At 39.7% G+C, this 26,456-nt stretch overlaps 1 long non-coding RNA gene across 1 annotated transcript; it reads right to left on the reverse strand.

Annotated features, from left to right (window-relative positions):
- Nucleotides 1–2,782: 2,782 nt before the first annotated feature.
- Nucleotides 2,783–3,906, reverse strand: LOC149141827 (uncharacterized). The gene is made up of 2 exons (XR_016264909.1): nucleotides 3,515–3,906; nucleotides 2,783–3,438 (listed from the first exon to the last, which is right to left on the reverse strand). It is a non-coding gene; the product is annotated as an uncharacterized LOC149141827 (long non-coding RNA).
- Nucleotides 3,907–26,456: the final 22,550 nt, after the last annotated feature.

The following is a 26,456-nucleotide window of genomic DNA, read 5'->3' on the forward strand; positions in this document are numbered from 1 at the left end:
TTTTCACAATTAGTTATTGGATGTATCTATACACATAGATTTTGACTTCATTTTGTCATTGCTATGACAAGCCAACAAAACAGAGTAGAGGACTGGAAGAGTTATTGAAGTGGACATTGAAAAAGAACTTCATGCATGTGCAGGAGACAGGGTGAAGCCATACCAGCGCACCGAATTGATATACAATAATACTTGGTTACAACAAACAACAACCCAAGGTGACAAGGCTACATGGCCATACAGGTTGATTTCACATGGAGAAATTGGTCGAACTTGCCCATAGGCCATATGAGTCATCGAACTAGTTAATGCTCTCTTTGGTGGATCTATAATTTTAGACAAGTCACCTTATGGAGAAAAGGAACGGTATTTCACTCCACTGTTCTAAAAGCATTTAAAGAGTGAATGCTCAGAGCTATTGGTTTTGGATATGGGAAAATTATGGTTTTTGATAAGCCCATCACTAAAAAGGAGAAGAGAAGTTAGAAAGTATCCAGAAATCACTTCTTGTGTGTAGTGAAAAACAACCAAATGCTAAAATACCTATTGGATGGTCCTTAAATACCATGTCTTCAATATTAATATACTTGAAGGCTTTGCAACATCTATAAGGGATTCATGCAAATATTTTAGAAGGTATGATTTATTGCGGACTTATTTTTCCCTATTAATGAGACTACCTTGATGTTTCCATGCCACTTTGTTTTTGTATGGCATAATACATACCATAGTAAAACAAAGATACTGGTGATATGCTATCTAGATAAGTGAGGTGTCAAGGTATTGTAAGTCGAAGCGTTGTAATCTGGTGTTTGTTGCATGAGTTATGTGGATGGGTACAAGAAATATAAGCTGACATGTCAACTTTCTTAAATGCAATTTTTTGTTGGAGAAAGAACATGATATTGTACTATTTGAGTCCCAACTTTTAGACATTTGAACTTGAAAATGAATCCTAGTTGAGATTTTTCGTTTGTTACCATTGACTAAGAATTTTCAAGTATTGTTCAGATTTTCTTTGATTGAGGTGTCTCTATATCTATTTACAGCTAAGCATACCATAAATAAACTTTTGAATGCTATTAATAATTCCTTTTGGAATGACAGCCAAAAGATGCGAAATAAAGTGGGATGGCTTCAATCAATGATTTTATCAAGAAAAACCCGTGCCTCCACACAAAAGGAAAGGATTAATATGTCATGCATGAACAAGAAGTGAAGGAGACATTCATGGCTTCCCAGCCCTACTCGAAATTTTTTCAGCCTTTCAGCAGAATGCTTAGATTCCTCGGTAATTAAAATTTCATGTAAACTCTCATGTTGTTGCTAGTTCAACCTAGTTAACATACGATATCAACATGGGTAAGTACTGGCCTATGCTACTATGGGCTAGTTTCAATTGCATATCTGCGTCTGCAATTCTACTAATTTCTCTATGGGGCCTATTTGGACCGGCTAGGATGCGACTCCTAATAAGGGATCTTGGCCATGAACAAAAAGAACAGGTTTAAATTGCATAGAAACGGCCTATGTTATACAACTATGGGAAAATTGAATAAATAGCATAGATAAGTTTAGTTTTCACGTGCTATGGAAGGTTGAACTCGGTGAGAAGTATGCAATATTAAATGTTTCTATGCGCAGCTGCTGCAATCACAATATTGGCCACCACTTTCACTGACAATGATTTGGAAAGCTATTGAAAATAATATGGATATTATTTCCTATTCCAAAGACAATCATTAAGGATTTGCAAAATATCGTGACTAAGTTATGTATAGCCCCCTATGAAGGAAGGCGTAGTTGGCGAGGAACCTGCCCTACAGGAATCGAGCGAAGGAGCTTAACCGTCATCAAATTGGATTATTTCTCCCAGTTTCAGAGCATCATTGCCCGTAATTGAGCTTAACCATCATTAAGTGGGATTACTACTTCCGGTTTCAAAGCATCACCGCTCGTTATTTCTACCCATATGAAAGATTACAAGATTGATCAAATGGATGTTAACGTTACTGATGCTTTTACTTACTTGATATACACCAACCAAGTCGAGCTGAAGCAAAAGCGAAAGCGTTCAGGTCACTACTAATTGATTTTCAGACAATAGAACTTTATTGAAATCAACCATATTATATAACAACGGTAACTTGCACGTATCACAACTCTGCATGTATAATGTTGGATGGAATCAATAACACACATAAATGATGTGATTTGTGTTAACCTCTATCAAATCAGCTTAACCAGCACAGATGTCATATTACATCACTGAAACTAGTTCAGTTCTGATGATAAGCTCTCGCTGCTACGCTTTATGTTCCTTCGTCAATGGTTGGTCGCATAGATAAGAAAATCTTGCTTGGTCGGTTCCTCTCCGCTGATGAGTAGTTCAAACGCTGTTGTGAAAATTCGTTGTCCTCTTATGCAGGAATCGCTCTGCATGCAGCTACTCCTAGGCCGACCCATTGTAAATAGGGCTTCCCTCTTTAAAATAGGGCTTCTACCTGAGACTGAGAAATAGTTTTGGCAATAGGTAAAATGGGGTAACTACAAGCCGGGTGAGCCTAGAACTGCCCCGGTTACAATAAACCCTTTACACCCAGAACAGTTCACCCAGTTCAGCAGTTGCATATCCATCCAGCCATCCATCCCATCCAGCAAGCAAGCGGGAATCAGACCAGCCTGACAACGATAAATCAAGGTCAAGGTATGGAATATAATCTAGAGGTTGCAGCGGAACAGATTCTGGAGAAGGGAGGCTCGAAGGTAGGCAAAACTACTATCTAGATAATAAGGAAAGGTCACTGCAAAAGTTTGGACCTGATCAGAAGGAAAGAAGCTGACAAGCAGATGAACCATCCTCCTCGTAGCTCTCTGCCTTGCCGAACTCTAGAACTGGAATACCACGCTTGTTTTAGATCAAGATAAGGTTTTTGCCAAAGAAAGAGTCACCATAGCGCAAACATCCTGGAGTCATAGTCTGGAGGGCTTGCCCGTCGCTGCTAGTGGGCGCTAGTGGGTGCTTTTCGTGCTTAGTCTAGCGGGTGCTTGTCGGTGCTAGTGAGCGTCGTAAAGTAAGGTAAGGTATTCAAGTATCAGTTTCATAGAAGGCCTTGAGAGATAGAGGCCATAAAAAGAAACCGTTCATAACCTGCCCGAAGGCATCCAAAAAATGGCATGTGCATAGCCCCCTCTCCCCTGAGAGCTAGCCCTATATCAATAAATTGGACTCTGCACCTAAACATCGGCTATGCTCCTCAAATGCTCAGATGGGAGCTTCTGTGCAAGCTCAAATTTGCTTCCTTTGTCAAATATCCAGATCCAAAGATAGATAGAGAGCTTGAAGCAGATCTAGTCAGTTAAGCACTTGATTGAGCCTCAGAGGGCTCAGAATGAAATTATCTGCATGCATCCACCTGTAATCCAGTTGCGGCTCCACTGCAACAACCATAGCAAAAAATCATTTTCGCACCTTAATAATACATAGCATTTAATAGCTCAAACTAATGCTAACCTTAGTTCGACATTGGAAGCAATTCTAAAAATGAATTGCCTAACTGCAAAATATTATATAGTCCAGCCTCTTCTCCCTGGGAAAAGGGCAAATAAGACGGTGAAGTTGAATGAGAAGGGATTAATCTCAAAATAATGAAACATGAAAAAAAAACCTTCGCAAAAATGAAGAGTAACTAATATCAAATACATCAAACTGATTATTATAGTCTCATGCTACATGGCAAGGACTAACAAGCTTGGAAGCCTTTGAAAATATCTTCAGGATCCCATGAATCTCAAGTATCTGGATCATAGCAGCAATTTTAACTATCTCATGGCTTTTCCAGAATCTATAGGGTTTCTCAAGTCTCTAATTGAGTTAAATACATATTGAAAGATTTCAATGCTTTCTCTTACTATTGAATGGAAGCGATAAATTTAATTTGTGATATATACAATAGAGATCCATATGCACAACACAAGTCCAATATAAACAACAAATTTAATTATTTAATTTGTGATATATACAATAGAGATCCATATGCACAACATAAGTCCAATATGGACAACAAATTTAATTTATGATGTGATGCAGTCCAATCACTGCATCTTTTTATATATGGTGCTCTTTTATGCCAATCAAATAATTAATATTTGAAATATCAATTAATATGAATGTACAAAACATAAGACAAATAAATCAGCAGCAAAGTGCCACCATTTGAGAAATAAAAAATAGATCTCGGTAAAAAATAACGATAACAAAAATGTGGAATTTATTTGAAGAATGAATAGGGCACTTTAAATGGTGCAGACAATATCAATAATAGTTTGTCCTCACATTTAATCTAATAGTTTGTCCTCACATTTTCTTAAAGAATATGCTTCTGAGTAATTTTTTCATTGATCACATACATTTATCAGATTTGTTCCATATAATTTATGGGGTTTTTATAAACCCATTTCTCACAAAGCTTTCCATTATTAAAACACAACAAACTCAGGAAGCAACACATCCTTCTCTCATACAGCTGTAGCACAAGAACACAAAACGCCACTCCATAACATTCTACTCACTCACCTTGTAACTTAGAAAGGAGCAAAAATTAATATTACAAATAGATAAATGGGAACAAACATTGATAAGTTTGAACTTTTGTTTGAAATGGTTATTGCAGTCTATGTCAGCGAATGAGGGTTAATGGAAAGGTTGAGAAATGAAGAGTTAAATTGGACCGGTCAGGTCCAAATGAAATCGAAACACTTAATAATATTATGAATAATACTTGGGCCACTTTCAAATAAAAAGTATTAAATAAAACTGTGTAAAACAAAAATTACACTAGTTATTTAATGGTTTTGAAACTGAAAAGTTTTTTCATAATCCTTTCATATTATCTATTTGAAACTGAACCTATAGATAATATGGATCCTCTATTAGACTAAGAATATTTTCACATTATTAAATATGAGTGGTCCATAATTTCTTATATTTTAAATATTGGAAATTTGTGAAGCCCAATTCTAATATAGACTACCTCTACAATGTAAATATTAATTTCCTCGAGCCCAATTCCAATATAGACTACCCCTGCCATGTAAATATTAATTTTCCACTGAGAGGGCTATAAGCATACACAAGATAAGTAAAACGCTGCTAATTATCTATTTCATCTTCATAACCCTTGTCCAAGCATTTGTGTAATGCTTTCCTCTATTCTAATTTGATGAATGGAAGTGCTTTGGCAATGGCGTTGGCAAGTTCATATTATAGCATTCATCTTTAGTTTCCTATTACATGGCACCTTCAAGGTCGTTGCAAGTGATTTTCATTGAACTCACTAACTATGCAGCGTAATTCTGCACATCAGACGTTCAAATCTAACAAGTGGAGTCCTCTTCAGAGATTCGTATGCTCCTTTCTAACGTTTCTTAGTGGATTTAGATATCCATCATCTACATATTCCTATATAAAAGAAATTTTCTCCACTCATAGAAACAACTAATGATGGTTGCATTGGAGTGGTCTTCCCAAATCTTCTATTCCTTTGGTGTACCTTTTCACCTTTAGTGGTAATTGCTAGTTTATAAGAAGAGAAAATTAGAGAGATCACAAAATTCATATCAAACCAAAAATAGGAAATATAATTACATGCATGAATGGAAATAATATATAGATGAATAAATAGAACAAAATCATAAAAAATGACTATAATCGAATTAAATAAATTATTAAGAGAATTATAATTATGAAATAAATTAAGATTTTAAAAAAATAGGAATAAAGAGAGGGGATCCATCAATGACTTATATTCCAACCATCATCTCTATTAAGCATCTTAGACCTTTTTTCAATATCAATGGTCTCCCTAAACTTGCAGTGATGGAAGTGATCAATCTTGGCAATGACCTGAGAGTCCTCAATATTAATGTGGTGCTTGGTCTTCTCCGCATGTTCCGCCAAAGCTGAGGAGCGAGTCCTATAGTGCTTTATGTTGACCGCATGTTCCGCCAAAGCTAAGGAGCGAGTCCTATAGTGCTTTATGTTGACTGCATGTTCCTTAATCCTTTGACTGACGTAATGACATGTTTCTCCAATGTAGGTTGTCCCACATGAACAGGGAATCTAATAAACACCTTTCATGTCTTTGGGATTCACAGGGTCTTTCACTAATCTCAGGGAGTTGCGAATCATGTTCAAGGCTCTGAAGGTGGAAGAAACATCATGCTTCCTAAGAACCCGAGCAATCTTGTCAATAGCTCCATGTATAAAGGGACGTTGAACATTCGCAGTTAAATCTCTAAGTTATTTCATAATCTTAGGACCTTTACTTGTCTTTTGAAAAGCTTTGAAACCTTGAGACCTGCTATAACCATTCATTTCAAAAACATTAAGAAGATGAGCTTTCTCACCCTTTGAGTGTTCCACCAGAAACCCGCAAAGCCCGAGTAGCTAGAGTGTTTAGAACCCCTAGCTTTTGGGCAGGATAGTGATGGGAGTTAGGATTGTTATCCCTCTAATTTTCTCTTCTCATAAATTATTTTTAGACTTTTTTCTTTTGTTGTTTTTTAATTTCGATTTTATTTATTTATTTATTTAATTTTATTTTTATTGTTTGTTTTATATTTTACTTTATTTATTTATTTATTTTAATTTTATATTGTTTTATATTCCTTAACATTTTTTCTTAATTTTTACTTTTGACTTTATTATTTGAGTTTTTTTAATTAAATTTCAGATAATTAAATAAATATCTCTCTTCTTATGTTTTATTCTTTGAATTTGGTTTAATTTATTTTATTGTTTTCTAATTTCAACTTTACTTTATATTGTAATTTTTCTACTTTATTTAATACTATTTTATTTTATTTTATCAGGGTCTTTATTATTTTTTATTATTTTAAAGGATTATTTCTTTTTCTAATTTTGACTTATTTGTTTGTTTCTTTTGATTAAATAATAAATAAATGAAAAAATAATTAAATGAAAACTTTGATCCTTGGGATTAGTGGTTGCATCTTTGTTATTTATTTGTTCTCTAGTTTAGTTATCCATTTTTTTCTTGATGATGAACCACAGTAAGTGGTTCGAAACGCGTTGACATGAAAAGCTATATGTGATCTCTTTCGGAAGAAAATTTAGTATAAATCATGAATCACAGAAAACTGCATTGTGAAACCCTAACCCTAATTGCATGTTTTCTCTCCTTAAATGAAGAGTCTAGCCTAGAGCTCATTTCACACATATCTTTCACTTTTGAGACCTGCGCACTTTTGGAGCACAAGGAGCATCCCTCACTCTTGGTTGCAAATGCACCATCTTTTGGGTGAGTTCTCAACTGTTGTTTTTGCTTTTTTTGCCTTCGCATGTGTCAATTTTGTTTGTGCATGTGTCGTTTTTGCTTGCTTTAACTCTTGCATGTGTCACTTTCGCTTACTTTCGCAGATCTTGTTAAGAACACCTTGGTGCACCTTCTAGATGCAACTCTAGCACACTCCCTTGCATTAGTTGATCGTATCTATCACAAGGACATGCGCTAAACACACTTCCATGACTTAACGCACCTTCTAATTGTGACGACACTTGTGTCGTAAAGTCTTGCATCCTAATTATCATACCAAGAAATAAGCGTCGCTTTGTTGTCGTTTCAATATATACATGTTTGTTTTGGGTACTGTGCATATTCTTGTCATGTGTTTGGTTGTGCATGTGTGTGTGATCATGTCACTGCCTATGTGTATGCTCTTACTCCCTCTCTCTTTTGTCCTATTGATCTCACGCATAGTCAATTTCGAGGTTCTTCCTTGACTTCACATCATGCACAAGTCATGAGCACATTTTAACTTTCAGCAAAGTGATGGGCGCATTGCACACCTCCAAGCCTCAGTGTGAGACCCTTGTCTCCTGAAGCCGCGCCCATCTTGAATTCAGCCCCTTCACAAGTGCATTACACATCTTCAACACAGCCACTCAACCCTTGTTACTTACACTTGCCCACTACGCAAGCCTTGATCAACCCTAACTTGTGTTGCACATTGCACACTCCTAGTGGACAGTAAGGTCACCTCAAACCCCTTACAATGGCGACCTGCCCTTATGTAGAGGCTCCCTCTCAGTGATTGCGGACTACGCATCCTCAAGGTTCAAGCTCCTAGCCACTATCTCCTGGATTTGCCCTCGGCACCCAAGCCTTGCCTCTCTATCTTTCCATTGCACAATGCACTCTCCTAGTGCCCAAACCTCCACCCCTTTGCCCCCTGACTCTACGCTTTGCGCCCAAGGCCTCTCTCTGGGTCCTTGCGCACTATCCCATCACAGTTAGCAACTTACATGAACAAACAAGACATAATAGGTGATTTTGGCACTGATATTGTCTTGTCAGGAATGAACTTCATTTGCAGGTGCTATCATCCTAACATGGCAAGATGATATTCAAGGAGATCATTAATGAGAGGTTTCAAGAAGACACTTGTGGAGATGAGACACAAAAATGATATCATGCAAGAGTAAAGGAATCTTGGATCACAACAGAGAGATGGAAACTCATGTTGACTTAGAAGGTTTCAGTGCTTATTCATCCCCTTTGGAGGGTGAAGATGAAGCAAATCTCGGATCAATCATGAAGAGTTGAAGACATAGCAATAAAGAGAAGAACTTGACAACGATACATTACAATAAAGTATCATGTCACAATCGCCAAATTCTAGCTTCACAATGTGAACACGAGTATTATTTTCTTCTATGTGTTTCGCCACATTATTGATGGAATGTAATTATGTAATTTCGAAAATTGGAAAATGTAAAATGTGTGGAAACCCAAGGGTCACACATGGAATGTGAAAAGTCACTAAGTAGTCCAATGGTCATGTAGTAGCTCAAAAGTCATATGGGAGCTCGAGAGTCATGAGGGAAGTTAAAAGTCACATGGGAGGGGAATGGTCACCTCATTTGTTATAAATAAACCCTCATAACTTAAACAAAAGACTTTTCACCTTGGCTCTTCAAGCTAGGCATAAGAGAAAAGATCATTCTTTTGACGAGCAAGTGGTTTTTCATGTTTCACTATTGGGGCTAGTGATGCAACATTGTAATTGTGTATCTTGGAACTTTCACTTAATATTTTGAAGCTCTCAAAATCAGCGCATTTTCATGCATGTATCATGAATGTTGTAAGACTATTCTTTCATGTTTGCAATGTACGTTTATGTTTCATGTGTACTAAGCAAAATGAACTATTTCATTAGCTTTGGTACACATCTTTGAATTGTGCAAACTTATTTACTTTCATGATCATTGTTACTTTGTGAACTATTTCACAAATTAATTAATGATTATTTCTATATTTATGTGCGTCTTTATTAGGATAGTACTATTAATTTTCTTCTAAAGGCTCACTCTTTCTTTCCCCCTTCGTGAAAGTATTTTGTACACATTGCAATTGTTTGTTTCACAAAGCTTACTTGCTTATCTCAAAAGTATATGCATGCTCTCTTATGTTGATAATTGCAGCCAAGACAAATCTTTAAGATCATTGTAATGGCAGTCGGTCGAATTCTCGAATGGGGCTCCTATCCCAAACAGTGTGAGGTCTAATTGGGACTTCATATTGGGGAGACCTCCATACTATTGGCGGCATCCAGCGCCATCAACAAGTTCAATAAGGGATTTTCTTAGTTAGGTGCACCATTGACAAACATGACGAAAAAAATGGTGTTCAAGTGGACAGAGGAGTCTGAGAGGTCATTTAACAAGCTCGAAGAGGTGATGATCTCATGCCTAGTTTTGACGCTTCCTGACTTCAGTCAACCCTTCATATTGGAGTGTGATACTTCGGGTGAAGGGATAGAGGTTGTGTTGATGCAAAATAAACACATGATAGCCTTCGAAAGTCGAAAACTCGCAAATCCAAATATACTCTATTCCATCTAGGACAAGGAGATGCTCTCCATTATGCGTGCTTTGACAAAGTTCAGACAATACTTGGTAGGGGGCAAGTTTGTGGTCAAAACATATCACAATAGCGTATGAAACTTTCTAGAGCAAAAGGACTTGCATGAAAGATAGTAGAAATGGGTAAGTTTCGGGCCTATGATTTTGATGTTGAGTACATGAAAGGCAAGAAGAACATTGTGGTCGATGCACTTTCCAGGAAACCAACCACGTGTTCATTCATGGAGATTACAGGTGATTAGAAAGCCCACCTCTTGGTAGAATATTCCAAAAACAAGTTTGCTTGTGAGTTAATGGATGATCTCATCTAGGATGACAAGTACAAAATAGTAGATGAGGTCATTTTCTATAAAGACATGTTATATTTGGTCCATGAATTCATACTCAAGGAGAAGATCTTGAAGGTCATACATGACGCACCACTAGCAGGACACCAAGGGTTCTTCAAAACTTATTGGAAAATCAGAGAAAGATCTTCTTGGAAAGGCCTCAAGGATGATGTGTTGAGGCACGTAATGGAGTGCATGACTTGTTAGCAGAACAAGCCCGAGCATACTCCTCCTACAAGATTGCTACAAGCCTTACCAATTCCAGAGCAGAAATGGAAGGGCATATCAATGGACTTCATCACAGGACTACCCAAGGCACAGGGAAAGGATTGCATCTACGTGATAGTTGACCAAGTTCACAAATTTAATTGTGATCTCTGCAAATTATAAGGCAACACTAGTAGAATTGTTCTTCAAGGAACCAACCCTGTGTTAATTTTTACAACTATGGTCAAACTCCAACCTTCGACAGTTATTTTGTAAAGCCCATAAAATCTATGTTTTAGTTTCTTTGCACCACTTTTCTTTAGTGGAGATTGTTTATATGGTGTTTCCATTTCATAGCTCATATTATTTATCAATTTGAGAGAGGCCTTAGCATATGGATGCATAGTGGAGAATTTTTCATAACTATCATGTATCCAATCTTTGGCTTTTGGAGCCTTGTTCTCCTCAAATGCCAAATCGACAAATGTTGGAGCATTGTACCTATACAATGCCCTGAATGGGGTCATCACAATGGATAGATGATAAGTGGTGTTATAGTAGTGCTCCCTAAGATGTAACCATTTGATCCATGCCTTCTGCTATCCTGACACATAGTTATGCAAATACCCCTTGAAAACTATTTATTTACAATCTGTAATCTGTCTGAATATTTTGTAAGGCAATGGGTCAATAGGTTACTAGTTCAGCTGAGCTACCCTTTTTGGATAAGGAGGGTCAGTTAGTATTGATTCTAAAAGCTATCATGGTTGTCTGAGAGAGGAGATTGAGGGGTAAGATGATCTCATAATATCTTATTAGGTGGAAGGATTCATCTGAAGAGGATGCCACGTGGGAAGGAGAACAGATCTTGCAGCACCTGAATTTGCAATTGCTTGAGGATAAGCTATGTCAAGAAGGGGGGGTTGTAATGTCCTCTTCCAATTAAATTTCCAAAGGGAGGACGTAGTAGCATATTTAATCCCATAGGATAGAGTCATTTGTGAAGGGGGAGCCATTATTTGATGTTACTTAGGTAACATTAAATAATGATAGTAAATTAGGGGCATATAGAGGGAAACTTGTTAGCCACTCGAAATAAAAATTAAGAGAGGAAACCCCAAAGGGAATCTATAAAAAGGAGAGAGGAGATTCATAGTGATCATCATGGATTATTGTTCTTTCAAATTTTTGGGCTAAGGTTGTTAAAGTGTTTTAAGACTCCTTTCTAATTGGTTTCGTTGGTAAAATATTCCACCTTAGCCAATCCTTCTGCCTTTCTGGTTACAACGCAAAGTTTTGATTGGAGGATCAACATTCTGAGGTGAAACAAAGGCTAGAATCTCCATTTCTGAAGTAGCGAGGGTTCGATTTATCATTTTGTGGCAGCGAACTATCTTTGAGGCATTATCTATGGTAGTTAACTATCTCTGAGGTATTATATGAGGCAATGAGATATTTCTGAGGCACGTGAAGGTTGTCTACTAAGGATGCAAGACTAGACTAATCAAATCTGAGTCAGCGAGTTATCACCTGAGTTAAGTGGAGATTGTTTCCTAAGGCAACAAGGTTGGAACCAACCATGTGTTAATTTTTACAACTACAGTCAAATTCCACCTTGGACAGCTCAAATGACCAAAATGATGATTGCATTAGATTCCTCTTTTCGAGAGGACCAAAATCGACCTAAAGATCACCTTATTTGGACAAGCGAAAGTTGCTTTTTGAAATTATTTATTAAGTCATGTATATTGGGTTAGGTCGGCCCTAAGGATATGTTAAATTGGACAAGTCAGCGTTAATCCCAAGTGGACCCTCATGAAAGCCTATAATAGAAGAGACCTCAAGCTCATTTGGACACATTGATCAAGTCATTTTCTCTTCTCTTATTGTTTTCGAGAGGACCAAAATCGACCTAAAGATCACCTTATTTGGACAAGCGAAAGTTGCTTTTTGAAATTATTTATTAAGTCATGTATATTGGGTTAGGTCGGCCCTAAGGATATGTTAAATTGGACAAGTCAGCCTTAATCCCAAGTGGACCCTCATGAAAGCCTATAATAGAAGAGACCTCAAGCTCATTTGGACACATTGATCGAGTCATCTTCTCTTCTCTTATTGTGTTGGTTTGCACAGGTCTGTTGGAGGAAAGTTCGCACAAGGGTCTGAAATCTCAGGGGAAAAGCTCACTCTGATTTAGGGTTTTCTGTATCTCGGACGCTGGCACAAAACTGGTCATTTTATTCCTTGGACGCTAGCAAACAGTGGCCCTAACAGCATCTAGGGAGCCTTGGACGTTGGCGCAGTGAGTTATGGGAGTGTCTAGGACTTGAAGGTCAGATCCCGCTGTATTAGTCCTCGGACGCTCGCACAGAGTGGTCTTGAGAGCGTCCGAGCTGCCATAGATGCTCGCATAGCAGCGTTATGAAATCGTCCAGGGCTTGAAGCAGGTTTGGGTATGTTTGACCCCAGACGCCCTCATCCAATTCCCCTGGAAGCGTCCAAATATGTTCTAGACGCAGTGATCCAATTATGCAAAGAGCATCCAAATCTGCTATAGACGCTCGCACAACTCCTCCTCCTTGCGTTTGGGACTCGTGGATAATATTTCTGTATTCCGAAGATTCTGCTCAGTGACAGCAGTGTTCAGATCAGTGACAACAGTATCCAACATTTGAATTCAATTTGTGACAGCACATTGCAGCCATCAAAATGAAGGTTTTGATTTCAAGCATGATTAGATTTGTTTCACGGATATCATAGTTGTTTTGTTGCATAGATGAAGTTATGGATCATTGTACTCTCTTTCGTTGAATCATTTGATGACGATCTAAGAAGAATAAGATTTGCAAGGGTTTTCCCCATAGTGGGGTTTTCTCTAGTCTAAGACCAATCCTGGTGTCTCTATGTGTGTGCATGTTTTTCTTCTATTGTTCCGCTGCATTGATGATGATGATGATGTTGTTATTTCTACATAATTGCATATGTTGATGAATAATGGTGTAGATCTGAATAATGTAATGATGATATGGGGTGAACTTAATGTATTAATGAAGAAATGCAATTATCAAAGCAAAGAACAATGTGGCCCTATGAAAAATAACATGGTATCATAGTTGGGCTGAAGAAAATCCATGTAGATCACCCCGATGATGACACCTTTGATGGAAGAAAGAAGAGGATGGTAGAGACCTAAAAGAATTTTAGGGTTTGAAGAAAACCCTAGGAAACTTGACTATTATGGTTCGATGGATTCTATGAGGGTAGGGTTGGAGAGAAAACCTTGGTTTATGGGAACAATATGAGATATGGAACCTAGCTGGATTTGATGAAGCCCTAGATGGGATAATCCCTAGCACACCTGGTTGGATAATTGACATGGACATTGATAGCTCTTGAAGATTGGTTCAAGAGGAAGAGGATCACCTCTCATTGAAGATAAATATTTCTTGACTCATGATGCCTCTTACATTTGTTTAGGCCTATGGATCTGATGATTATGTTTATTGATTATACTTCTTGCATATGTAATTGAGTATATGGATGTTTTTAACCTCCTTGATGAGATATGAAGATCATTTGAGATGAAGGAAACAAAACTAGATTTGGAAAGAGGTACTTGATGACAGATGACAAAGTGCTTCAAGTCGTCTAATGAAAAGGTGCACGGGTATTTGAATATCACAAGGTATGCATGGTATGTTGTATTTCAGTTGTAACATTGTATGGCTCGATAAGCCCTAAGGTATGATGAGAATCTCTCTTTCTTTGATGGCTCATACATGCATATGAAAGTGACTTTTATCTATATTTGCTATGATGAAATGATGCACCTGATGTTGAACATTTTGATCTTCTTGAATTCTATGAGGCTATTTAATGTTGATACATTGATATGCTTGATGTTTGGATAACAACCATCCAGTGGACATCTTGATCTTATAAGGAAGGCTAGCACCTTGAGTCTAGTAAATGATAGTCTTGATACTTGTCATGATGGATTTTATATAGAAGGATATCTCATTGATTCTTATACATTATACCACTGGTAATGCTTGTGATCAGCGTGATGAAAGCATATGGAAAGAGAGATTGTCACTCTTGTTGTTTTGATAAATGACCTTACTTGATCTTATTGATCATGATAAGTATGGTAACCTTGATGTTAGAGGTATAACTATGAGATTGATAGTCTAGATCTCTTACTACTTGTGGTCATGTCTTGATAGCATATGGTAAAGTTGAATGCCCTAACTTGATGAAGTGACTTGATAAAAAGTGTTATTGTGTTCATAATCTATGAGATATGATGTTGCATCTATCTATTGCTTTGATTCTAACCTTTGATGAAAGGTTGATGTCATGATGTTGATAGCCATGATAGATATATGTTCTAACATATCTGTTGTTGCTTGACTCTAGTAGAGACAGGTTGGTGGCATGAATGAAGATGAATGAAGTAGACTCCCAATCAGAGGGAGAATCTCTTCTCAAGACTCTTACTCATATCACTATTTGCATTATGTGATGCTGAAATATGATTTCTGTGCATCTGACAGTATTGATCTACAGCAGAGTCTCAGATCTAAAACTCGCATAGAAATTAGGGTTTCTGCTTCGGACGAAGTCACAGAACTAGGAGATCTTGTCCCTAGACACATGCATGCTAAGGCCCAGAGAGCGTCCATGAAGCTAAAGACGCTCCCATGCTAACCTAAAGGGAGCATCCAGGGGTTTGACTATAGTTGACCATCATCTGAAGCTTTGTGAAGTTGTTTGAACTCTGAATTGAGATGTTTCTGACATATCCCGCCATTGTAATATGATTTCTAAAGTTGTTGGGTTAAATCGGTGATCACATAAAAATGAAGTATCTTGCAAGAAATTAGATGTTCACCTGGAATGTCAGTTCCACAAATGTGTTGGAGATGACAAGATCTTGAAGCAAAAAAATCTTGAATGTTTGCCATAACATGAACATGCAGAGTAAACGTGTGTTTGCAAGTGACCAAGACATACATATAGATATGTCACTATGTTTGTGGTACAAGAGGTTGGCATGATGATTGATATAGATGAACAGAGTTTTGTCATGATGCTCGACAATAACTTTGGATTGATGATTGAGATATGCTTTGACTATAGATCTCTCTACAATAGCAAATTTAGAGTTGACCTGATGATCTGACTTCACGATTATTGATTTGCCCTGATATCAATGTTATGTGGGCATAATGACTTATGTGGGTATTCGAAAAAATGATTTTGTATTGGCCTCCTCGTTCCTAGCACAATGGTTGAGGTACTGATAGTTGTGATTCAGCATGAAATTGAAACCTGCATGACTCATCCTCGGTGTATGCATTTGCACCTAGCAGCAGAAATGACTTACGAGAATGAGAATGACATGCTAAAGTTTGAATTGATATTGCATACAACTTGTTGGCATTATAATAAATGAAGTCAAGATTTGATATGAGCTCCACCTATCTCCTAGTTGAAAGAATTAATATTGTGATATTGATGACTTTGATATTGGTTGTGATCTAACTTCTAAACTTTGATGAGTTGACTTTGTTGATGTGATGATACAACATTGATGTATGCAGGGTTGATTATGTTGGCTTAGTAAAGCATTATGCTTGTAGAGAGCATTGCATGAAGCAAGCTCCCCGATCCAGATATGTCCATAGTGGACAGTCATTAGATGAAGTCAGGATGATGAGTTCCCAGGTATGGCTTTGATTTTGATTATGGTTTTGGTTTTATATCCTTATGCTCTATTCTAAATCAAAGGGAGATAGCTTCTGAAGCTCGAATAATGTATCATGTAATGATGAATTGATTTCTAGAATTTGGGAAAGAAATTCCATATTGCAAAACTATTTGAAAATGTTTTTGAATAATGGAAATGGAAATTCCTTGGACACTCTGAATTAAAGTTCAAGATGTTGTTGAACTTGACATGGCATCCAACAGTTGTTTGAAGCATTAATGTTCCATTTTGAATATCCATCTGTATATATATGATGTGCATAGAACCTGAATAAATTCATGATTGAGTTGCTGCACTCACATAGAGTTGCCACTGAGCATCTTTTGAAATAGTTGCATGAGGTGTTCTATTTTTTTAAATGAGATATTAAATGTATTGTTGATATTTGAGATTATTGCTGATAAGCACATTTGGATGTTGTTTTAGTATGAGATCTACCATGATATCTTGGACAAGAGGTTCGTAGTATGATTGAGGATAAGTACGATGGCTAGCTGTGAGGCAGGATGTAGAAGCTCCTTAGAGAGTTGTCTGAGCATGATCTGGATATGACATGGATACATTGTGATGTCATAGAGTGAGATCTGTTTGGCAGAAAGTCCCATATTTATAGTTGGGACCGAGATACTCTCATATATTGAAACAGTGCAGTTGTTCGAAACAAACTCAAGCGTTGTGGTTGGAACCTCTTTGAGAGGGAGGATGATTATGGTATCCTTTTGTGATTTATATGATTATTTGTGTTCTGACATGATATTTGATTTGATGTCATGTATGAACAGGAAACATATGCTATTGAGACAAGTTGATACCAGATTTGAGTATGATGAGAGCAGCGTTGATCAATGACATTGAACCAACTCTTCCTCCCTGTCTGAGCTCCCAGGGTGAGGAATTGAAATAAAGGGCTCCTGGGGTTGAGGGAACTCTAGACAATAGGGTATGACCCCTATCTGTTACCCATAGGGTTGAAGATGTTGCTCCCCTATATGTTACCCATAGGGTTGAAGATGTTGCTCCCCTATCTTCATAGGGTCGGAGAATGTTGCTCCCCTGTTTGGTCTTTGCAGAGTATACCCTAGTTGGCATCATACCCACAAGTTGGGCTTGTCAGGAATACCACTCCTCGTTTTGCCAACGAGTTGCGAGTGTATTTGGGGTGTATTGCCAAGTCGATTATGATGCAGGTGTTCTACCACATGACTATTTAGGGTCATCGATGGGAATATCGATGGGCAATAGGATGAGTTGAGATAACCCTATGCAATTCAGGTTGAGATTGAGCTCCCTGATGAGATCCCAAGGTCAAGATGTGCTCCCCTGTGTGTTTGGATATCCTATTGCTCACTATGGCGTTGTAGATGTATAATTCCCCCATGAGATTTCGGGTCGAGATGTGCTCCCCTGTGTGTTTGGATATCCTATTGCTCAACATGGGGTTGTAGATGTATAACTCCCCCATGAGATTTCGTGTCGAGATGTGTTCCCTGATATGGTTCCAAGTTGAGATGTGCTCCTTGATGACATTCTCTCCGATGACGATTGATGATGATATTATGGGTAGTAGCCCGCTGGTAGAGATTTCAAGTAACAGCCTGATGGATAGAGGGTGGTAGCTTAAGCTCCCCTCCAGTAACAAAGTCTTCTTCTAGATTCAAGAACATTTAGCATGCGAGCAAAAACAATCAAGAGATAAGCAGGAATAAGCAAGGGCTAGATCAAGATGTACAATGATGATTTGTGATGATGAGATACTTGAGGTGGTCATGGCATGATGACTACATGACAGAGATGATCAGGGATGATATGTTATGACACTTGAAGACACAAGAAGGCATATTGATCGATGGACACATATTGGCAGGTGGAATTCTCCCTAGGTGAGAGAGAGTGTTAATTTTTACAACTGTGGTCAAATTCCACCTTGCACAGCTCAGATGACCGAGATGATGATTGCATTAGATTCCTATTTTCAGGAAGACCAAAATCGACCTAAAGATCACCTTATTTGGATAAGCAAACGCTGGCTTTTGAATTTATCTATTCACTCATGTATATTGGGTCAGGTCAGCCCTAAGCACATGTTAAATTGGGCAGGGCGACCTCAACCCCAAGTGGACCCTCATGAAAGCCTATAAATAGAAGAGACCTCAAACGCATTTGGACACATTGATCAAGCCATCTTCTCTTCTCTTATTGTCTTGGTTTGCACAGGTCTATCGGAGGAAAGTTCGCACAAGGGTCTGAAATCTTAAAGGCGAAGCTCGCTATGATCTAGGGTTTTATGGATCTCGGACGCTGGCACAGAACTGGTCATTTTAGTCCTTGGACGCTGGCACACAATGGTCCTGACAGCGTCCATGGAGCCTTGGACGTTGGCACGGTGAGTTATGGGAGCATCCAAGGCTTGGGGGTCAGATCGGACTGTATTAGTCCCCGGACGCTCACACAGAGGGTCCTGAGAGCGTCCGAGTTGCCATAGACGCTCGCACAACAACCTTATGAGAGTGTCCAAGGCTTGAAGCAGGTCTAGGTATGTTTGACCACAGACGCCCTCATCCATTTCACCTGGAAGCGTCTAGATCTGTTCCAGACGCAGTCATCCAATTATGCAAAGAGCATCCAGATCTGTGATAGCTCACACAGCTCCTCCCTACGTCCGGGACTCATAGATGAGATTTTTGTATTTCGGAGATTCCACTCAGTGACAACAGTGTTCAGCAGCGTTCAAATCAGTGACAGCAGTATCTAGCAGTTGACTTTAGTTGTGACAGCACATTGCAACGATCAGAATGAAGGTTTTGATTTCAAGCATGATTAGATCTGTTCCATGGATATCATAGTTGTTTTGTTGCATAGATGAAGTTATGGATCATTGTACTCTCTTTTGCTGAATCATTTGATGATGACAGAAGAAGAAGAAGATTTGCAAGGGTTTTCCCCATAGTGGATTTTGCCCTGGTCTCAGACCAATCCTAGTGTCTCTATGTGTGGGCATGTTTTTCTTCTATTGTTCCTTCATGTTCTGTTGCATTGATGATGATGATGTTGTTTTTTCTATATAATTGCATATGTTGGTGAATAATGGTGTAGATCTGAATAATGGAATGATGATATGGGTGAACATAATGTATTAATGAAGAAATGCAATTATCAAAGCAGGTGGCCCTATGAAAAATTAACACCCTGAGGGGCAATAGATTATTTTTTTGAGGCAACGAGGAGGTTGGAACCCCATTTTTTGTGGTAGCAAAGTTGGAGACCCCTTTGTGAGACAATGGAGGGTATAGCTGAGGGTACAGGAGACCCATACAAATCTGCCTAAGGTAGAGGAAAGCTGGGAATCAATTCCCTATAGCAGCAAAGATCAAAAGGTTATTTATGAGGCTATGGGTAGTAGAAAAGGATACAAACAGGGGACTACAAGAGTTTAAGGGGTGTAGGCCAATTGGGGGTTGAAGCATCCAAGGCAATCAACAGTAGGAGCAACCAACAAGTATTGTTGATGAGCTTGTAGAAATTTCTGTTTTCCCACCCCGATTTTCAGTTTCACCTTATTTCTCCCATGTAGTTAAATGCCATTTCCCATAACCATACATTTAACAAGCTGAAAAATAAATATTGCTGAAAACACAAATTCTGGAAATTTTACAGAATGCTGGAAATTGCAGAAATAAAAATCAGCAGTAATAAACAGCCTTTAAAACACATTTAAACACTGAGATTTTTGGTCAACTTGACCCTGGAAAAACCCCCTACAACTCTTAGGGAAAACCAGTTTGAGAGCTCTTCTTTATTTCTGGAAAATCCCTTTTTACAGTGAGAAAAAATTCAGCAAAACAAATTTTTCCAGCAAGCAAACTTATCTGTTTTTCAGCTAACAGACAATCTGGAAAAATGCGTTGTACGAGCTATACGAATGTACGGACTGTACTGACGTACGGACCGTACGGACAGACCTCGAAATTTGTGCAGAAAATCGCCTCCTCGATATTCGTGCCTGAAAATCAGTTTTTCCCTGTTTGCTCACAAAAATCTGCCTTTTTCTGCTTGTTCTTTGAGCTGTATAGATTTGTTGAAGTGCTGCCTTGGTATGTGTGTCAAACTGTTGCCTCTTTCTCCTCCTTGCCCAGAAATCTCCCTTGCTCTCTTGCTCTCCTTCTCCCAATCTGCTCATGAAAGAATGAATGATCTTTTCCTCCTTTTCCTCCATTAACCCAACCCTAAGTGACTTTTGGGTGATCCCTAAATCCAATGGCTGAAATAGATTTAGATCAATGGCTGAGATTAAATGCTCATTTAAATCTCACTTTCTATTTTTTAATTCACCCCACTTTAATAAAGACCCACTTAGTCATTTATTTCCAAAGTCACTTTTCCTTTATAATTTTTCATTGACTTTATAAAAGTCACTTTAAAATTAAACTTAGTAACTTTATCACTTAAAGTAACTTTTAAATTAGATTTAACTTTATAAAAATTATAAAGTTACTTTAGGAGAAAAATTAAATTCTTTTGGACACTTTTCCCTAGGCCAAAGATCAAAGCCTAAGGGAACCACCTGTCCTCCGGTACCAAATTTCAACACTCCCTCTTACCGAGGAAGGTGTTCCTCACCACACCCATCTTGTCTCTGAAGTAGACATGCTTGCCCCGTGGTAAGGCTTTGGTAAGAATATCTACAACATGTTCATCAGTGGAAATATACTCAAGCTTCACAGCTCCCTTCTGAACATAGTCTCTGATGAAATGATATCTGATCCCGATATGCTTTGACCTGTCATGAAATACTGGATTCTCCGTGAGTTTAATGCAACTCTGATTATCACAGTAAATCACTGAAGGTCTCAACGGCTGACCAAATAAGCCAAACAACATCTTGCGAAGCCAGATGGCCTCACAACTAGCTAGACTGGCTGCCATATACTCTACTTCCGCTGAACTCAGTGCTACTGACTGCTGCTTCCGACTGAACCATGACACTACTGCTGAACCCAACCCAAAACAGCACCCTGAAGTGCTCTTCCTATCAGAAGCACAACCTGCCCAATCAGAATCAGTGTATCCTGCCAATCTCACTCCATCTCCCTGCCTGTAGTCCAGACCATAATCCACTGTCCCCTGCAAGTACCGCAAAATGTGTTTTACAGCCACCCAGTGAACCTTCCTAGGCTCACACATAAACTGACTCATCGTGTTGACTGCAAAACAGATATCTGGTCTAGTGTTGACCAAATACATCAAGGAACCAATCAGCTGCCTGTACAATGTGAGATCCACCAACTCGGAATCCGAAGCATGAAGCTTCTTCCAGTTGGTGATCATCGGTGTTGACATGGGTCTACAATCCTCCATGTGGAATCTGCTAAGGATGTCCACAATATACTTCCCCTGCCCCAGGAAGAAATGCCCCTCCTCCTGCCACACCTCCAAACCCAAAAAGTAATGCATCAAGCCGATGTCCTTCATCTCAGACTCCGCCGCAAGATCTCTCTTGCAGTGCTCTATGAGTCTCTCTGCACCTGTAATGACCAAGTCATCCACATACAGCACCAGAATGAGAGGCTCCTCACCAATCACAATAAAGTAAAGGTTCGGATCTGCCTCACTCTTTGTGAAACCTATCCCCTGCAAATATGTATCTATCCTGGAGTACCAAGCTCTGGGAGCTTGCTTCAGGCCATAAAGGGCCTTCTTCAGTCTGCACACATGGGACTCCTTCCCATGCACCTCAAAGCCCTGTGGCTGCTCAATGTACACCTCCTCCTGTATGAAGCCATTGAGAAATGTGGTCTTCACATCCATCTGGTGGATCTTCCAACCCATATCTGTTGTTATCGATATAATGGAGCGGATCGAAGTATATCGAGCCACGGGAGCGAAGGTCTCCTCATAATCAACTCCCTCTACCTGAGAGAACCCTCTAGCCACAAACCTTGCTTTGAATTTCTCAATGCTGCCATCTGCAGCATGCTTTACCTTGTAAAGCCATCTGGAAGTAACCACGGATTTGCCCTCAGGCCTCGGCACCACCTCCCAAACATCATTCTTCATGATAGAAGAATACTCCTCCTGCATGGCCTCTCTCCAGACCTACTGGCTAACTGCCTCCTCATAGCTAGAAGGCTCAGAGTCAAGGATGCTGGTAACCATTGCCATATAACTACAAAACCTCTCAGGTGGTCTACTCTCTCTGACCGGCCTCTTCGGCTCAGCAACAGATGTGGCATCTCTCAAGGTGTCCTGAAGCCACTTGGGCTTCCTCTTCCCTGAGCATGCTTCTCCCATATGAGAATGAAACTCCTCCTCCTCAACACCATCAGTAGCCTGAACTCCTGACTGTCTGTCTGCTGTCCTCCTGCCTGCACCTGAACCTGTAGAAGCTGAGGTACCGTGTGAACTGTCCATCAGTGGACTCCCTAGTGAACTGCTCTGTGAACTGCTCTGCATGCTGCCCGGAGCACCACCCCTCTGGCTCAGCGAGCCACTGCTCACTGATGGACCTGACATCCTCATAGATGTACCTCCGGATCCTCTTGATCCCTGCCCACTGGATCTCTGCGACTGACTCAACTGCTGCTGAGGGTCTGGCTGATCCAGATACTCTAACTCCCGTGACCTCCTAAAGGCCCTGTCCTCCTCGAACTTCACATCCCGTCTGACAACAACTCTCCTCTATGCAGGAATGTAAATCCGAAAGGCCTTTGAGGTCTCACTGTAGCCCACAAAGATACCCTTCTCTGCGGTGGGCTCTAGTTTGGTCCTCTTCTCCTTAGGAGTATGTAATGCATCCAAAGATATGAAGATAACCAATATCAGGCTTCTTCCCAGAGAAAGCCTCCTCCGGAGTCATGTGCCCCAAGGCACGATGCGGACTCCTGTTCTGAAAGTAAACAGCTGTGTTGCAGGCCTCTGCCCACAAGAACAATGGCAACCCCTGATCATGTAACATGACTTTGGCAGCCCCTATGATGGATCTATTATTCCTCTCCGCAACCACGTTCTGCTAGGGGTTGTAAGGAACAGTGAACTCCCTCCTAATGCCTGCCTCCGCACAATAGTCAACAAACTCTCCAAGGGTGTACTCTCCTCCATTGTCTGACCTCAGGGACTTGATCTTCCGACCTGTATGTGTCTCCACAAGAGCTCTAAACTCCTGAAACTGCTTGAAGACCTCACTCTTGGTCTTCAAGAAATAAATCCAGGTCCTCCTGAAGTGATCATCAATGAATAAAACATAGTACTCATATCCACTCAAGGAAACATGAGACATCCGACCGCTCACATCGGAATGAATCAAATCAAGTATCCCAGTCGCTCTGCTGTCACTGCTGGGAAAAGGGGATTTGGCAAACTTGCCCATCGCACAACCTCTGCAAGTATCAAAGCGATTAATACTGAAATCTGGCACACCTGTAGTGATCTCCCGCAATGTCCTCAAGGCTCCATGATACATGTGTCCCATCCTGCGGTGCCAACTCTCACACAGCTCAGAACTGTTAGCTCCGCTGTCAGTACCACTGCTTAATGCCAACAGGGGCTGGAATGCAAACTTGTACACATTTGCATGGCGTACACCTATCACTCTAGCTGAATCAGCTGGAGCGCCTCTGGGATACATCAACACCTGTCCTCCCTTGAACAGTACCTCATATCCTCTGTCCTCCAAAGCTGAGACGGATATGAGGTTCTTCCTCATCCCTGGCACATAAAGAACATCTGACACTTTCAAGGGAGGTTTGGACTCCCTCTGAAATGTCAGTGTCCCCACCCCGACTGCTCTAACAACTCTGTCATCACCGAGTACTACCTCTATATCAGTGCCACTCTCTGAAAGCTCTGAGAAGTACTCACGGACTCCTGTCATATGACGTGAAACCCCACTGTCCACATACCAGATACCTGAAGATGCTCCGCTAATCGAGGGAAAAGCATGCTCCCTCTGAACCTGTGTGGCAGATGATCCTGCACTAGAGGACTCACATGTAGTGAACACAAACTCCCGGTCAAAACGACCTGCAAAGTCCTCAATCTCTGCTGAAGCTGCCACGTTTTGGTTCTTCCCCTTCTTCTTCTTCTTCTCCGGACACACAACTGCATAGTGTCCCATCTTCTGACAATTCCAACACTTCACCTTGGAATAGTCCTTCTGTGTGTTCCCCTGTTTACCTTTACCTTTGCCTTTGCCCCCACCACCGCTTGTGGAAGCCTGCTTCTTCCCTTTGCCTTTCTTGCCTCCTGCCACCAGTGCTACGTCCTCATCCTGCTCAACTGGCTTGGCTGCCCCAAGCTGTCCTTTCCTGATCTCTGTCTGAATGCAATGATCCCAAAACCTCTCCCATGTGGGAAGGGTCTCACGTGCACAAACCCCATCAGCAAAGTTCAACCATGAACGGGGGAGGCCATTCACTGCAATCCGCACCAACTCAGTGGGTGGAATGGCCTCTCCAATCGCTGCCAACTTATCTCTCACATTAGTAATCTTTGTGAGATATCCAGCTCCACTATCATTACCCATCTTAATGTTCTTCAGCTTCTCCTTCAGGACCATTTTTCGGTTCTCATTGGTACTCTGGTAGAGATTGGACAATGTTGTCCACATCTCATGGGCATTGTTCTTTCCTCTCACATGAGGAATGCAATGGTCTTTGATTCCGTCTAGAATCAGCCTCTTACCCTTGTTGTTCTTTTTATTATAAGCTGTCAACTGAGTAGCATCAGTAGGCACAACAACAGGGTTCTGTGTGGTATGCACCATGATATCCCAGACTTCTGCCTCCTCAAAGATACTCTGCATTCTCTCCTTCCAAACGCTGTAATTTGTATGCCCATCCAGCCTATCCTCTACCCTCAATCCCAATGACATCCTGCTGTCCTAAAACTGAAAAATAGCACTGCTGTGGTAAAGATAAAACTGTTGTTTATGAAAAATCAGCTTGCTGGAATTTTCTGAGTGAAAAAATCAGCACCTGTAATTTTTCCTTTTGTTGTCCCAAACTGCCCTTCAGCACTCATGCTCCGATACCATGTAGAAATTTCTGTTTTCCCACCCCGATTTTCAGTTTCACCTTATTTCTCCCGTGTAGTTAAATGCCCTTTCCCATAACCATACATTTAACAAGCTGAAAAATAAATATTGTTGAAAACACAAATTCTAGAAATTTTACAGAATGCTGGAAATTGCAGAAATAAAAATCAGCGGTAATAAACAGCCTTTAAAACACATTTAAACACTGAGATTTTTGGTCAACTTGACCCTGGAAAAACCCCCTACAACTCTTGGGGAAAACCAGTTTGAGAGCTCTTCTTTATTTCTGGAAAATGTCTTTTTACAGTGAGAAAATTTTCAGCAAAAAAATCAGCAAAACAAATTTTTCCAGCAAGCAAACTTATTTGTTTTTCAGCTAACAGACAATCTGGAAAATGCGTTGTACGAGTTGTATGGACCGTACGGACTGTGCGGACAGACGGAGGGATGGTACAGACAGACCTCGAAATTTGTGCAGAAAATCGCCTCCTCGATATTCGTGCCTGAAAATCAGTTTTTCCTTGTTTGCTCACAAAAATCTGTCTTTTTTTGCTTGTTCTTTGAGCTGTACGGATTTGCTGAAGTGCTGTCTTGGTATGTGTGTCAAATTGCTGCATCTTTCTCCTCCTTGTCCAGAAATCTCCCTTGCTCTCTTGCTCTCCTTCTCCCAATCTGCTCATGAAAGAATGAATGATCTTTTCCTCCCTTAACCCAACCCTAAGAGACTTTTGGGTGATCCCTAAATCCAATGGCTGAAATAGATTTAGATCAATGGCTGAGATTAAATGCTCATTTAAATCTCACTTTTTATTTTTTAATTCACCCCACTTTAATAAAGACCCACTTAGTCATTTATTTCCAAAGTCACTTTTCCTTTCTAATTTTTCATTGACTTTATAAAAGTCACTTTAAAATTAGACTTAGTAACTTTATCACTTAAAGTCACTTTTAAATTAGATTCAACTTTATAAAAATTATAAAGTTACTTTAGGAGAAAAATTAAATTCTTTTGGACACTTTTCCTTAGGCCAAAGATCAAAGCCTAAGGGAACCACCTGTCCTCCGGTACCAAATTTCAACAGAGCTTTGTGACAACAGAGCTAAGATAGGACTCTAAATCTGCGAGGGGTTAGCTAAAGTCTAGTAAGTTATGTTTATGATGTTACCTGTGGA

Source organism: Pinus tabuliformis, chromosome X, assembly GCF_031772625.1.
Source record: "Pinus tabuliformis cultivar Carrire ecotype Pingquan chromosome X, CPIR1, whole genome shotgun sequence".
NCBI lineage: Eukaryota > Viridiplantae > Streptophyta > Pinopsida > Pinales > Pinaceae > Pinus > Pinus tabuliformis.